Here is a 15896-nt window from a genome sequence, read left to right as displayed (position 1 = left end):
GACGGAATTTTCTGTGAGGAAAACGTCAATTAAACAACGCAAAGAATGGGTGACTTGTCTCCTTAAATTACAAAAGAAATTAACTAGTGATTTCAATTTAAGATGAAATTGGTTGCAAAACCGAGCTGATGTAAAGCAACAGCAAATTAACTGGTTTTGTTAACAATGTCGTGGTTGGCAAATTGCTCCTTAATTCTGGCACGAAATTTCAGGGTCAATTTATTATTTTTCACATGAAATTAAAAAATTGCTATGGCGCCGTTTCTTCATACCAGGGTCAAAAACTCACAATTGTGAGTGTAGTTTGTAATCAAATGGTACAGTACTGTATAAAAATAATGCAAACGAATTTTGCCAAATTTCGGCTATTGTTCAACCTAAAAATCGCCGATATTTCTAGTCATGTCCAAATACATTTTTTTTTTTTTTTGCGGAATTTTTGTGTTTGTGTTAGCCTTCGTGGCAGGCGCTAGAAAGGGGCTATATTTGTGTGTGTGGCCGGGAGGTGGGTCAGAGATAAGTCAACCTTACCCAATCGCCTACCCAGACCTCACTTTTTTGTTCTGAAGCAGAAAACCTGGTGACTATATTGCCTCCCAAGAAATGTTTGCGACAGTAGATTTTTTACGTTTTTCTCTGTTTTTTCCTGGCGGAAATTTGATGTGGCGCATATAGAAAATCGCGAGAGAAGACATTTCAAATACTCCATATTCACAAAAGTTAGTATAGCGAAATATTGCCCCTTTGGTGCGCAGTCATAAGCCGTGCTGCGAGGATTTCTTGAAGAATAGGGGGACTGCAAAAAAGTCGCGAGAGTCAAGCTCGTAAGGCAGGCGGATGCCCAGTAAGGCGTGCAGACTTGCGCGCGAGATCCCACACTTTTTAAGGCTTCTGGCTTCGAGAGTCTCCACGCTTTTTGTGGTTCGCTCCAAGCTTTGCTCCTATTAAAACTCACAGAGGGACGGTGGGAACGTTCTTATCTCCTCTGCAGTCGTTTTAGGGGAGACGAACTTTTATCCCCAAAAAGCAGATGCGGCAGACTAAGATGCATAGTGAAAACAAGTACATGTGCACGTAGTAGGCAAGGAGTCCGGTGCGCACAACCCAACCAAACGTTTCGGTACGCCGATACACCCTAACCATTGTCCAAAATAACTGGAGAATACCGCAAACTACTTCCAGGTAGGAACAAACAAAACTTTTCCTAGGCAGACTGGGAACTAGTTAAGCCATGTCCCCCTGTTTGCAATGCGGGATGAGATTGAATGCTGGCGGCGTGCATTTTCACCTTCGGCGCGAGAACTTGAAAGACTTCATCGCAAAACAGTCCAAAAAAGGTCAGTTTACTTTCTAACACTTCCTAAAATGTGTTCATTGTGCTCTATTTACAATTTTATTTAATTATTTTTACTGGTGTGGTCATTTTTACCCCTGTTTTCAGGTATAAATGACCTCGCGAGCGAGGTCGACTAGCAATAGAGTTATTTCAGTAGAGTTATGACTTAGAGTTAGAGTTAACGACTGCCAAAATCCTGAATTCGAGATTTTGGACGTCCAAAATCCAGAATTCAAGATTTTGTACTGCCAAAATCCTGAATTCAAGATTTTGTACGGCCAAAATCCTGAATTCAAGATTTTGGACTGCCAAAATGCTGAATTCAAGATTTTGGACGGCCAAAATCTTGAATTCAAGATTTTGTACTGCCAAAATGCTGAATTCAAGATTTTGTACTGCCAAAATGCTGAATTCAAGATTTTGGACGGCCAAAATCCTGAATTCAAGATTTTGTACTGCCAAAATGCTGAATTCAAGATTTTGTACTGCCAAAATGCTGAATTCAAGATTTTGGACGGCCAAAATCCTGAATTCAAGATTTTGGAAGGGAGGCCAAAATCCTGAATTCGAGATTTTGGAAGGCCAAAATCCTGAATTCGAGATTTTGGAAGGCCAAAATCCTGAATTCAAGATTTTGGAAGGCCAAAATATTGAATTCAGGATTTTGGCAATACAAAATCTTGAATTCAGGATTTTGTACGTCCAAAATCTTGAATTCAGGATTTTGGCAGTCCAAAATCTTGAATTCAGGATTTTGGCAGTACAAAATCTTGAATTCAGGATTTTGGCAGTACAAAATCTTGAATTCAGGATTTTGTACGTCCAAAATCTTGAATTCAGGATTTTGGCAGTACAAAATCTTGAATTCAGGATTTTGCAACTCTAACTCCACGCTATAACTCTATGAAGATAACTCTAATAGTAGCCGTCCCCCTCGCGAGCGCCATGTGCAAAAATTTGCCTCGTGCATGGCCGCAGCGCCGGCCGCAGCTCTGGGTTGGGCCGTGGAAAAGTTGATGGTTTCAAAAAAAGGACGGCTTGACGTATCACTTTGGTTGCTAATGAGGATTGAGTAAGAGGATCTCTTGGCTAAGGAAGCATGTGAAGCTGCCAAAGGATATTCCAGGTAAAGTCTTGTGTTAATTCTTGTGTTTACGTACGGTTTGTCAATCTGGTTCTAAATCAAAGGCTCCTGTGAGCCAACTCGTGAATGCAGATGACACATAGTAATTGCAATTTAGACGGCTACGGAAACTTCCTCAAAAGCTAAAAGAAATTATATCTTTGCCCGATTATGTAACGAAAAATGACCATTCTTGTACTATTAAAATGATTGTCAAATTATTCTGTACAGATTGAATAAGCCGATTATTCTGATGCGCCGATTAAAAAATATCACGTGTTTTTTTTATTCAAAGTTTATAGGAGCACGCCATGTGCAGCTACGTCATGCAAATTCGTGTGATAGTCCGCGGCTACTGGATTTCGCGATCGGGCTAGTGGATTCTAACCATCACTTGCCCGATGGGCAAGTGAAGTTTTTTTTGGGAATTAAAATTACAAAATTACTGTAGGGCAAGCCGATCTCACAAAGGGAAATATGTTCAACAAAGTATCGCATTACGATTCATGCCCGACATAAATGCATGAAATTTTTCCTTTGGAGTTCAGTCCACGCAATCATCAAGTAAAAATAATGAACTATGACAAGCTCTTGCTAAATAAGAATTATTTATCGACCGCGTCCTTTTGCTTTCCCATAAATTACCAGTTGTAAATTTCGAAAATGAAACATTTTTTCCCTTTGAAACCTCTATGAAAGCTGACAAGATCTTAAAAGTGTCCTTTTCACCAGAAATTTGCATAATTTTGTTTACGACGTCAATGATGCGTGACATGGCACGTTCCGCTTTCGCGTGAAAACTGACAAATTAAATTATTTTTTAATTAAATTATTTTTAAATTAAATTATTTTTAATTCTTGAAAGAAACCGCACTTCGTAGAAAAAAACGAAAAAATCCTATAACTTTGCTCAGATTCAACGAAAAATCCCCATACTTACACTAAAATGATTGTCAAATTATTCTCTACAGAATGAATGAGAGAATTCTGACGCGTCGTGAAACAAATTTTCACGTTTTTTTTTTTTTCACTAATTGAGTTTACGACCCTGGACTTTCTGAAAAACTGAAAAAACTTGAAACTTTGCTCAGATTGAACGAAAAATCGCCATTCTTGCACTAAATGATCGTCAAATTATTCTCTACATATTGAATAAGAATTTCCTGATGCGCCATGAACAACAAATGTTCGCGTGTTTTTTTCCACTAATTGAATTTAAAACTCATTCACTGCGCACGCCCGAAAGTTAACGACAAAACCGACTGATCGACTGATCGACTGATCGACCAAGTCGAGAGTCAGCTATCGCTATAACTCGTTCATTGCGCATGCGCGCATTCACGAGTTAAAAAGCGGTTCCTTCTATGAGTACCGGAGTACAGATGACGTAAAACAAAAGAAACAAAAGACAGAAAACAAAACAACTCCAAACAAGACCTAACCATAATAGGTGAAAAACAAAACAAATACAATGCTCACAAATGGTGTAAAACAATAAAGGGTTGGGGGGGGGAGGGGTAGTCTTGGAGTCCTAGAGCCAAATTTTGTCCTGGAAGCTTGTATCACAAAGCCTTTCTCTATTTGGTGCCTGGACAAATATGCTGATTCTGGCTGAATGGAGCCCAGGGCCCAGTTGCATAAAGCATCTCAAGATTTATATAAATGGGAAATGTTCTCCGGTCCTAAACGATTTTCTCCCGTTCTATTTGGTGTTCCCCATCCTATTTTCTGATCAGTTATGAAAACCCCTTGTTCCCTCGGACATTATGCACTTCTTATCGGCTTCCCCAAGGTTGGGTGGGGGGGGGGGGGGGCACCAGGCCATAGGTGTGAGAATTGGGGATGTTTTGCAAACTTTACAACAAATTCAAGCATTTGAAGCAGAGGAAATGTGGGGCTTAGATTTATGGCAAACCAACTCAGCAAAATTATAGGGACTTTGACTCTGCTCAAGAAAGAGGATAATGGAAGCAAGTCGTCTTTTCAGAAAACATGGCAGATGAAAAAGAGAGAATGTGAATAGTTGAAACTTTCACAAGAATTTTTTTTCTCAAGCATTATACTAACCATTCTTGGAACTCAAATGAAGGTCTAATGTTAACGTAAAATGTGTTATATTTCCAAGTAACAATGAACTGAGATGATAGCATGTTCTTCAGTAATCTTTGCCATTGCATATATAGTTGTCATTAATCAGGACAGATTTAGAACAGTTGCTTACAGAGAGTTTAGGCCAAGTGAAGAAGTTAAACCTGAATGTTTATAAGTCGAGCTTTAGCATAACTGTTCAAGAAGGTTAAATGAAACACATAGGGATAGGTCTAATATCAGTGTGAAAGGGATTGCTTTTATAGACTGATAACAGATGAACAGTGATGAAAGAATGTTCTTTTTATCATTTGCTGATACATGTTTAGTTCTAATTGCAAAGATCTAGAATAGCCTGCAGGGTGTTCAGCACAGGAAAATATAAAAGATCGATTTTTCATCACTTGCAAAATGTTTATGTGAAAAAAGAGTGCATTTGAATTTTGCCGAATTTCCGCATTTGTTCAACTGAAAAATCAACTATATTTCTGCCAAAGTTTCATGATTTTTTGGCCAATATTTTGAACAGATTTTCAAGAGCTGTATGAAAATTTGAGTGCATTGAAGCAATTTCTTTTGAACCGAAATGAAATTTGTTATAGCTAATCGAAAATTCTTAATCTTAAAGTTTCTCTTAACAAGTTTGATGATTTATGATGATGCTCAATTTGCAAACATGCTCAGACTTGCTGCGATTGTTTTTACATCCATTGGTATTGAAGCTATCAGTATACAAGTGTATTTGCAGAGTACCCAAGAAAAAAATGTGTGGTTCGAGAAAATATCCATACCCCCTTCCCCCCTCCCCCCAAGGAGAACAGTGGAAATTCTGAGGGGGGAGGGCTAAAAAGTGAAAAATTTCTCCACAGGGTAAGGAAATTCACGAAAAAAAAATCGTGAGCAAGGCTTTGTGGAAAAAAACGATTTGCACAACCAATGACTGGTTCTCAAAAAAAAAATCATTTTGGTAGAAGTGCTGTCTTTTTAATCCCTCTATGAAGCGGAAGTAAGGCGTGACTTTCCTTTTTTCAACAGCTATTTTTCTTAAAAGTTTGACTTTGTGACCTGATCAATCGGCCTCAGGCCGTAGTTCAAGTTTTAAAATAAATAAAAGCCCTCAAATAAGGAAATTAAGAGGTTTCTGAAGTATGGCCTGTTCATGGTTCCGCAGGTGAGTTTGCGGCCAAAATCTATTTCTGACAGGACAAAATAAACAATGCATACAACGCTGTCATACCAATGGATTTATTTCCCACAGAAAATTTGCTGCAGCCACAAAATGTGTATTTTCTTTGACAATACAATCTTTCAAAAAAAGATTTTCTGGAAAAAAGGGAAAGGATTCTTCAGAGATATTTCCATCCAGTGAATATTAAATGAACATCGCAGCTGAAATTTGTTCCGCCACCAAACACAAATCTTTCCTGTGTATGCAAATATCGGTCAAGATTGAATTCCATTGTAAAATAGTGACGTTTATTTGATAAGAACCTGACGTAAAAATGTTGACAACAGAAACTTGTTTTCTTTCTTGAATTCATTTCATTCAAGAGATGAATATTAAGTTAGGAGATGTGAATCTGCAGACTAATTATTTTGAAGTTATGATTGTTAACTGAAATTGTCAACAAATCACCCAGCTAGCAGAGTGGCTTTCTTGTGTATGCAGCCTGTTTTCAATTGGGTTCTTAAAGTCCTTCAAATTCCACTTGATAAAATTAAATCCAGCATCGTAGATTCGATGTGCAACTTGTTCATAGCAGTTTCTTTGTGGTAAAATGGCATACATTTTTCTGCAGAGATCATTAGAAAAATGGCATTTACTAAGGCCGTTGGTTTAGGTGAAAAAAGAAAGTAGAAAATTCTTGGGGGGTGGAGGGGGGGGGGGGGTCTTCAAAGAACCCCCTGGAACAGAAATTCCAGGGATATAGGGGGTCTAAAGTGAAAAACCTTCCATGCTGAGGGTATGGATATTTTCTGGAACCACACAACCATTTGTAATTAAGGTCGAATGGAGCTTATACCTTGCAAGGAATGCAACCGAAAAAGCAATTAAGGAAAACCGTGTGAAAACTGTTGCGAGCTATTTACAGCCATTGCTTGTGTGCCTGCAAGGAACCGGGGAAACTTCAACGTGGCTGTTTGCTTGAATTTGAGCAGACTTTGATAGCTGCTGTGAATCGTTTACACCTTTGTCGAAGTGTCACAAATTTGCATAAATATTATTGAGATCATCTTAAAAGGCAGTGTCACATTTTTCACATTTCAGATTGTAACCATGTCTCCTCCTGACAGATGACTGGATTATTTGTTCACTAAACCCAGTTTGAAAAATGAAGGAAGCTAAACTACAAGACTTTTCAGCTGCTGTTTCACAAGCTGAGAATGGAGACACAATTGCTTTTGGTTCCTCGCTAAAACAGTAGGCTGCGTATAATTTAATGCTTGATGTTACTTGAATCTTTGTAATCAAATTCCAAAAACAGCATTTCCTTATTAAAAAATGCTCAACACTTTCGGTTGTAATTGGAAAGGAATAGAGAAAACTTCAATGTGGCTGTTCGCTTAAAGAGCGGACTCTTTCCTCGAGGATACACATTGCTCCAACACAAGCACAAACACAATAGGTTGTGGCTGCAGAGTCATGTTATCAAACATAAGTTGGTTACTGTGAAACGAATCTGTGTTGGATAAGACGTGAAAAACTAATCACTCAAAAACTCGAAACTACAGTACTGTGCAAAAGTAATGAGAGCGAAATTCGTCCTTTGTTCTCACGAATATTCAAGGAAATTTCGAATGATAATTTGCGATCTTCGAAAATTCGAAGAACTTTTGAAGAAATGTTGCGTGGTCAATCGAAAATTCAAAAAAGCTAACGAAATTTCGATGAGACGAAGTTTCGAAAGAGCGAAATAGCGAAGAATTTTCGCATAAGCAAGAGGACTTGACTCAACATTCAATGCACTCCACTGGAACCTCTATACTGGAAGCTTTCGAGTTTCAAGGATCAAGTCACGAAGTTCAAGTTTCGAGGAACTGTCAACTTACTTTGCATGGTACTGTAGCACTTTGAATATCCAAGTGCCATAGCTAAGGTGTAAGCATCAGCCGATTGAATCAAATTTCTATCTTGAAAAAGTTGGATGCACAGAACACCTGAAGTGGAAATTTATACGACGTAAAATCGCATGAACTGGAAATTTAAACAGTTCAAGGAAACATTATCTCGAATTTTTGCGTGTGACCTATCTTGAGTTTTTGCATGCATGCAACATTCAGTATGCCACTTCAAATGGAAACCTTTGGGAGAAAGTTATCCAGCAGAATTTCCTATTGATGAAAAAATACCTTTAATTTAACACAAAATCTGCTGGATAACTTTTTTTCAATAACCAGAGGAGATAAAATTTTTTTTAGGGCTTTCCAAGAAAACATCAAAAACTCTAGGTCACCAACTTAGTTTTTGAAATAATTTGCAAAAACTGAAATTTAGAGGTCCTTTTTGTTGAGCTGCCCTGTTTCCATGGTAACCACCATGATGTAAGAACTAGTCTTAAAATATTGTCAAATAACCAAACTACGGATCAGATACAATTTTTTTGTAACCTTTCATCATATCACAAACCCTAACAGGGCTGTCACTTAGATTTCAAGTTGCTGGATAAATACAACAAGTAGGCGAGGAATCAAACAGCTAGGAATTTCTTTTGTGGTTCTGTTTTTCTTCTATTTTCCTATGAAAATAGCTGGAGGCCACATTCTTAGTAACCAGGGGAAATCCCCGGCCCCTGCCTCTTAATGACAGCCCCGCCCTAACAACAGTGAAAAACCCTAAATACTAGCCTCCTTGAGTGTGAGAACTTCATTCAAGACTGGTATAAAAGAAGACAATAGCTTTAAGCAGGAGGTAAAGGTCTTAAAATCTTCTGACTGAACAAATATTTGGAGGAGCACTTGTTTCAATTTGTAGTGTCCGTGAATCGGATGTAAACAACAACATTGGTTTACTTCAGAGCTCCATTCAGCCAAAACCAGAATTTACTTCATTTATTTACTTCCTCTGGGCTCCAAGCGGAGAACAGCTCCAAGCGGAGAACAGCTTTGTTCTCCAGCCTCCATGCTAACATTTCATGGCTCCAGGGCTCCAAAGTTAGAGGAGATAAGGGGGTTGGATGTAAGAATAATGATGATTGTTGTTTTTCCCTTGTGATCAGTAAAACAGTCATGGGCTATGATTGTTTTTATTTTTTTATTTATTTATTTCGTTTTCATCTCAAAAGAAATAGAAAAACTCTAGCTGTGTTTCCACCCCTCCTCCTTTGGGCAATGGAAGTCTTTTATTTGGATGCTCATGACCAAAAGACATACGTCATGAAAATTTTAATAATTGTTCACATGCCTGGAATCAAATTTCTACGATTATTAATTAATTTTACAACAGATGTATATTTGTGTAACACATTGAACAAAGTCTCTAAAGTTAATTTCTCTTTGTGGCAGACAAAGAAAAAAACAGATGAATACATGTAGAAGATGAACATTTGTGGAGAATGGAGAGGCTGTACTGGAGGACAGCAAGGACCAGAAGAATCCTTAGAATGCCCAGTAAGTATTCTCTTTTACCAAGAAGTTCTAGTGTGGTTTAATGTTACCAATGCAACAGAAATAAAATAACCCAATGACCAACTTCTCTTTCAACTACGGCAATTATTTTTTAGTAGTCAGCCAAACCTTTGCCCTCAACTAGATCTTATTGCTTTTTTGCTAAAACGTTCCTATATGTACTTGCAAAATCAAAGATGTAAAACCTACCCTTTCTTTTTTTTGTAACTGACTTAAAAAGGCAATTAAATGCTATGAAGTTGATGTTAATTTCATGTAACCTATCTCAGCCTAATAGTCTTCACTGCCTTTTTTATGTTTTCTCGTCCCTATTGTTCGGTCTTTGTTTGTCTATTGTCAGTAACTCAGTGATTCTTTGTTTTAAGCTTGTCTTTGTATTATGTATTTGTATCTGGTAACATTGTATTAGGTCTATGTTCAATAAAGTTATTAAAAATATTTGTGTAACATGTTGAAAAAAGTCTCTAAAGTTATTTCCTCTTTTCTGGCAGACAGAGAAAACCAGATGAATAGAGGGCGGGCATTTGTGTAGAGTGGAGAGGATGGACTGGAGGACAGCAAGAACCAGAAGAATCCAGATGACTTCAAACACATATGGATTGGTTTGAATTTTATGCAGCCCTGAGATTACTTCCATTATTTGATATAATTAACTTTTTTCAAAGCTTTAGCAATTTAAATGAACTCTGACCCTGCCCGGGAGGTCTTTGAATGTGGGGTACAGCTGGCCTGGGGTTTTCCTCCTAGGAGCAAGTGGACGTACAGGGAGGTTTTTTACCCAGCTGTTGTTCCACAACCCCCATTCAATTTAGTTGGTGCTTTGGATTTTTTTTTTTTTTCACCCTATGCATTGATAGTTTTTCAGCCCATTACTATTTAACCAGCTACAAAGTTTTTGTCTTGGATTATATACAGTTTATAATTAAGCCAACATCCTATCTGATTTTTGCAGTTGAGTGCTTTATGATTTCTAGAACAATAATACCTCAATTGAGTTATTTCATCTTAGGAGTAATGGCTCAATGAAAGCAATTTCTTTTTCTTTTCTTTTTTTTTTTTTTGTTAAATTACCCCTAGCTAGCAGGAAACAAAATATCATCTTCCCTCTGTAGCTGGTTAGATAATACTGAGTAAACCCAAGCTTGCCAACCATCCAAGGATGATACAGGGCATAACCTGTACCTAAATTTGTTCCAAAATTCAAATGTGAATTAACTACTTTTACTAGATGTTTGGGCACTAAATTTAGTGAATGAAAAATACAACATTTCCAATCTTAGAAGTTATGTACTCAAATGCTGCTGCATTTGTGACTCAATTTTTCATAACTTACAAACCTTAGCAGAAGCCAATTGCCTATTTTTTCCAGTAATCTTTGCTGGTTTGGTTGGCAGGTTTTTACGCCCTCTCTTGTGAGTGTGACGCCATCAAGTATACAAACAAGTGTCCATTTTTGTTTGATATTAAAGAAGGTTTTACAACTAAGAAATAGACGGATCTTTTCTTTTTCCTTTAAAAAAAAAGGTATGGAAAATTACCATTCTCCTACACAGCTTTCAACTATACTCAGGGCATTGCTTTGCTTTTTTAGAGAGTTCTCTTTTCCTACTATTAATACCTGATCTAGCACAAAATTGCAGAATTCGTAAATTTACCTTGGCCGGAAAAATAGAAATTCTTCAGAGGTATTCAGTTCACGTAGTTTGAAGATCATAATTATGAAAGTAAACATTAAAATCAACAGTCAGTTAACATTTTCCTTTCAAAACAAAAAAATGAGAAAGTAAAGTGCTAGAAATTATCTTTCACTCGCGGTTTGTTTGAGGATTCAGTGTGAAACATTGCAGCAAAGAAAATTGGTGGATTACTTTTTTAACACAGAAGTGAGACACTTGATTGTACCCAGTTGGAGGAATAAGTTCATTTTTCAGACTGAATTTGTGCTGACATTCCAATATTCATTTTATTTTAGCAGCAAAATTCATTCTTCTCTCCGGAATGTAAATTAACGTGTGTGAATTCCTTTTTTTTTTTTTTTGGAGAAAAAGGTTTCAAATGTGGAGCTTTTGCTTCTATCGCAGAAGTTTATCAGCAAAATGAAGTGTAAAATGTAAGTTTTTCATCTCTGAAAAGCCATGATTTTACACTTCATTTCACTGAGGAAGCTTCTTCAGTAGAAGTGAAAGTTACAAATTTATAACCTTTTTCTCCAAAGAAAAGTATTCACATTCATTAATTTACATTGATTTAGAATGTTAAAATGAAGACCTGACAGCTGGCCTTCTTTTTAATTCTTTTAATGTGCTCAGAGATTTGCCAAAATCTTATTCCTCCAACTTCTGCACTAAACTTGTAATCAAAACAGTGATGGAACTGCTGAAAAGGATTTAATTCATTGGACCTTTTTAAGTCTCTCAAAGAAAAATAATTTCTTTATATTTTTTTATGTCAAATTGAATGAGTCTTAAACTTCAATAAAAAGCCAAAGTGAAGTGCAGATTCCAACCGATAGTCAACAATTTTTATTGCAATAATAATTTATTATTGTGACAACAACCAACAGAAAATAAAGAGGACAAGATACCTTGAAACTTGCCACTCACAAGCCTTCCACAAGTCCTTTTGAACTGGCAGAACAAGACCTCTTATCATTGGTTCTTCTAATTGAGATCAAATTACCTGTCAAACATAACTGTTGGTTGCAATTTTGAAGTTCAGAGTTTCCTTGTTTCAATGTGGGCCATTTATTATTCAAAATTAATGTTAATAGCAGTGTCCATCGCTGTTTTAAACTTACATTTTATTATGACCTACATGTTTCAGTCATGATCATGTTGAACAAAAACTGTACAATGCATAAAGCATTGGGAAAGGAAATTAGTTTTGACAGTACTGAAACAATGCAGCATTCAATGGTGGTGACAAAAATTCATTCTTTTTTTGGCTCCACTGTGAAATGACATCTCATAACATGTTAGACTATTCCACACTGATGTCAGATCAGCATTTTCATCCAATTTGTATATTCTTAGTATAACATGACACACGGACTCTGCCGTTGTTAACAGTAGAATACAGTTAATGCTCAGCATGATCATGATTGAGTTGTTAGTTGGTCTAAGTACTGTTTTACTCATTTCAAAACAAAGGAATTGAAGCAGCTTATAAATATATCAAGTGTTTGCTGTTTATGCAAAAGTGGAGCACTAAGGACATGCAACTTTCTTAATTTTCTTGGACGCATTATTCAATTATTTTACAGAATTTTATTTTAGTTTTTATTACTTAAATTTTTTTTTCTCTCTCCATAAGGGGCTTTCAGGGATAATGAAACAAATATTCAACCAGACACAATTTTTCCATACATAGACACAATAATTATTATTCTGCTTCCTTTGTTTTGTAGAACTCAAGCTCATTGACACTGAAAACATTTTAAGCTTTTATAGGTGATAGTTCTTGGAAGAAATAGTTTATTTTGGGTTTTTCATTAGACAGATGATATCTTTCAGCCACTTTACACAATACACGATATTATTAAAGATAAATTTATAGTGTTGCATGGCCTTGTTAAAAAAATGGCACCTCTGCTAATCAAGAAAATAAACTTCAAGTGTTTGATAATATTATTTCTGACCTTTCTCTGGAAAACCTGTAAGGATTTGGAAAAATAAAACTAGTGGCTGAAGGATGTTTTCTAATTTTTTGTTGTTAATGAGCTTGATTTGTATTGATAATAATTTACTATTTTTGCTTAAGCTTTATTAGCAGGTAGAACAAACTGGCGGCACACTCACAATCTAGCCAACCATCTCCCTGCCACTGGGTTGCGGAAACTCTGGCTCTGAGAAGGTCTGTGTTTCTGGCGTCCTCTGCAATATTCCAACTGAGAATCCTGAAGGGTTTATTCTGATCAAGTGATTTCTGAGGGATGATGTGGACACTGGGAGATTCACTGTTGATTCACAAGAGAACATGACAACATGGAGGCAGGTGAGGGTTTGTTTCCTTTATCTTCTGGGTTTAATCTAGCTTTACTTAGATACCACATTGCTAAATTATTACGGGGGAAGTTATTTTGGTCAAGATGCTTGTTTCACTTCCACTGTCATAGATGGAAAACTTAGGTGTCTCGGTGACGGGGCTATGGTCAGGCTACTCTGATGGATGGTGATAGGGGGGACATTAAGAGGCTGGGGACCCTGCACGCCCCTCTCTGTCGACTAACATGTAGCAATTCGGATTGAGCTGGAAGCCTTGTTGAGGGGATTCTTTGCTGTTTAGCCTTGTAGTCTGTAAGCAGGGTGGGGTACTCGTCACCTTCGGCATGCTTACAGCCTGCTTGCTGTGTTGCTGCCTAATCAAGTTTTTTCTGTGCATTAAGCATTTTCTGCAGTCGCAAAATCGTTGTTCTAAAAATTCTTAACTCCAAACCAAAACATTTTCCAAAGCTTTTCATTAACAAACCATAAACAAAGGGTACTGCCCTTTCAAATTTTCTTTGTATAATTACCAAATTTTATGCCAAAAATTTATTGATCATATTTTCCTTCGGACGAAAAATTATGAACTAAAATTTACCAACAAAATTTTCTTTAATAATAAATAATTGTTTGTCTCATTATGTAGTCACTTAAGTGGTAGGAGATTGTGATCTACAACTTAAGTAACAACATCATGAGACAAACGATTGTTTATTTATTATTGTAACCCTCTGATTAACAAAACACGTCACATGGTACAAAATTAGACAGCATTGATCAGACAATAACCGTTGCCTGATTTTTTCAACAAGAAAAGTCAAAGAAAACATCACAGTTTTAGGTTTTAGATGTTTCAATCCAAACAAACAAAACAAAACAAAATGCTTATAGATTTACTGTTGTTGTCTAATGATGTCACAGTTCAAATCTCTTTCTCAAATCATTAATAATTCATGAAACAAAAAGGAAATCATTACCGTGAAGGCGGTTTGGGAAATGTGATCTATTATTATCATAAAATTTGGTAAACTTTCTCTTTGAATTTCTCCAAGAATTATTAATGGTTTGAGAAGCTATATCAAACACTCGAAAGAGTTTCATCCAATTTCCAAACACCTCGAAGTTGGTCTGGAAAAAGCTTGGCTTCGCCCCGTTTTTTCAAGACGCTTCTCGGGTTTGAAAATCGGATGAGACTCTTCCTTTGTTTGATATATGATTCCAGAAAATTGATTTGCGATTAGCTCAACTTTTCACTCCTTTGAAATTAATTTGCTGAGAAAATCGTAACAAGAAATTTTTCTTTTCACAGCCCGCACTAAATTATGCATGCTTACAAATTTTGTTTGCAAAAGAATGCATTCAAAAACATTTGACAGCTTTCATAACTTCTTTTTGACTCGAATGCCCTAAACCGTTTCGTAACCACGATTCAAAAAACGGAAAAAGACTTAAATAAAAAAAATTTAGCACCATACGACCAACCATTTCGAGTTCTTCGATTGTTTTTCATTACCGCAAATTGGCATAATATTGCACGTGCTTTTACGTCATTCGAAGCTGTGAGCATAATTTCATTTCGCCATTTCGAAGTTCAAACTTTTAAAACCTTAAATAGTTTTTGTCAAAATGCCGTTATTTTGCCTTTTGTTTCACACCCAGTGCTGAGACAACATTCAAATAAACCGAGTTTTACCGCAGGCTAGCGAACATCCAAAATTTAACCAGAAAAATTAAGGCTGGCTTTCTTTATATACAGCGAATCTTTTTTCTGCTTGGATTTTGCGACTAAATAACGGGATTAGGGGCGGCAAATTTCGCTTTTGGCAGCTTCATAGAAAGAACTACCCTCCACAAGCCTTTATAGTGCTCTTTGATTTGCTATATGACAAGGTGCGGCCGGGGAAATGGTAGACGGCACGCTGAACCGGTCTTGTCCTCCTCCTCCTATGATGAAATGCCGACCTTGCTCTAGAACAGAGATGCTCATTTTTTTGTCCAAGACAGTGGAAGATTTAAAACCCAACATTAAATTTTGGGGAAAATTTTATTTTACCGAATGGCTAAATTATGAAACAAGCATATTTCAACCACTTTCAAACTGATTGGCACTCAAACAAAAATTTAGGAATTGTGGTATCCAGGCAAAGTTGGATTGGACTCTAGAGGACAGGGAAACAAACCCTCACCAGCCTCCATGTTGTCATGTCCACTTGTGGATCAACAGAGAATCTCCCAGTGTTTACATCACCCCTTAGAAATTATGAGACCAGATAAAACTTGACAGGATTTCAAAGTTGGAATATTTAATGAGGACAAGAGAACACAGAACAACTCAGACCAGAGTGAAAGCGACCCAAAAGGCAGGGGGGTGGTTGGCTAGATTTTTTTTTGTTCATTTCTTTTTACAACCTTGTCATTGATAAACAAAATAAACCTTTTTACACTGCAAACTTAGTGTGTGATATTTTTGTCTACAATAATAATAGTGAACCAAGCAAAGTTTACATTACACTAAACCTTTTTGGCCATGTTACGCGCAAAGACCCGTAAGTGCTCAGCTTTAGAGTAAAGTATCCAAACCTGTACATCATTTTAAAGCTTAAAGAATGGAGAAATGTAAGAAATGAACCTTCTCTAACACAAAAACTGTACCCACAACAAGACCTTAAGTGCAAATTTACTGAGGCTTATAAACGTGAACCACCCATGCAACCACTTCACTCTACTGAACATCCAGTGG

The 15896-nt window shown here is 36.8% G+C and overlaps 2 long non-coding RNA genes across 2 annotated transcripts; both read left to right on the top strand.

Annotated features, from left to right (window-relative positions):
* Positions 1–529: 529 nt before the first annotated feature.
* On the top strand, positions 530–5424 carry LOC146476628 (uncharacterized). The gene is made up of 3 exons (XR_014865616.1): positions 530–1337; positions 2259–2462; positions 5296–5424. It is a non-coding gene; the product is annotated as an uncharacterized LOC146476628 (long non-coding RNA).
* Positions 5425–9056: 3632 nt separating this feature from the next.
* Positions 9057–15606, top strand: LOC146476627 (uncharacterized). The gene is made up of 2 exons (XR_014865615.1): positions 9057–9155; positions 9665–15606. It is a non-coding gene; the product is annotated as an uncharacterized LOC146476627 (long non-coding RNA).
* Positions 15607–15896: the final 290 nt, after the last annotated feature.

This window comes from Pavona decussata, unplaced genomic scaffold, assembly GCF_977016875.1.
Source record: "Pavona decussata unplaced genomic scaffold, jaPavDecu1.1 SCAFFOLD_76, whole genome shotgun sequence".
NCBI lineage: Eukaryota > Metazoa > Cnidaria > Anthozoa > Scleractinia > Agariciidae > Pavona > Pavona decussata.
This window is presented reverse-complemented; position numbering and strand designations above follow the sequence as displayed.